This window comes from Dermacentor variabilis, chromosome 1, assembly GCF_050947875.1.
Source record: "Dermacentor variabilis isolate Ectoservices chromosome 1, ASM5094787v1, whole genome shotgun sequence".
Taxonomy (NCBI): Eukaryota; Metazoa; Arthropoda; class Arachnida; order Ixodida; family Ixodidae; genus Dermacentor; species Dermacentor variabilis.
This window is the reverse complement of record NC_134568.1, coordinates 108,482,435-108,483,165: the sequence shown is the minus strand read 5'-3', so window position 1 is coordinate 108,483,165 and position 731 is coordinate 108,482,435. Positions and strand designations below refer to the sequence as shown.

The following is a 731-nucleotide window of genomic DNA, read 5'->3' as shown; positions in this document are numbered from 1 at the left end:
TTGACTACACGCAGGTATGCACGTACGCACTTTCTAGCAGCGCAAACGCATCGAGTTGTTGAATCAGTAGGTGTTACATAGTGCTTCACACACGCAAACGCATCGCCTGTCGAAGCCTTGACTTCGTCGCAGCCCTTTCACGGCCGGGCAAGTGTCTTTATAGAGCCAAATAAAGAATATCATCATTACAATAGAAATAACTTGCGAAGCGGCTTGATGTGTGCAAGCCATGACAGTGTTTTACAGTGAAGCTATGTATGGCTAGTTTCCAGCGTATGGATGTCCGCCTAGCAAAAATCGTGGGCCGATCCCGAAGATAGTGCAAAGTGCAATACAGGGCGGACCCGCGGCGGAGGTGAAGCAGGCTTCAAGTACTCGGGCAACTTTCAAAATTAAATTTAACATCTTGGGTACAAATACAACCCGTTTCAGATATTAAGTTGGTAAGAACAGATGCTACACATAGACCCGCGTCGGCCATGTCTACGTTCGCACCGCCCTCTCCTTGTCGGCGTTTGAAGCGCTTCCGTATCTCCTTTCCTTTCCTTCCCTCTCCCGGGGTGGCGGTCCCGTCGAAACGTCATGCGTGTCTAGTTTCCTCCAGGTTCTCGGGGCGACGTTCCCGTCGTCCATGCGAATGTATATAAAAATCATGGTAAATGAGTCAGCACCGTTGTTCAAAATTGTGTTTAACCGCTGTGTCGTATGCTACACAGCTTTGCTGATCATCC

General features: G+C 49.0%; 1 non-coding gene across 1 annotated transcript; it reads right to left on the bottom strand.

Annotated features, from left to right (window-relative positions):
* Positions 1–294: 294 nt before the first annotated feature.
* On the bottom strand, positions 295–481 carry LOC142568010 (U2 spliceosomal RNA). Its single transcript, XR_012825338.1, has one exon. It is a non-coding gene; the product is annotated as a U2 spliceosomal RNA (small nuclear RNA).
* Between the last annotated feature and the right edge of the window lie 250 nt (positions 482–731).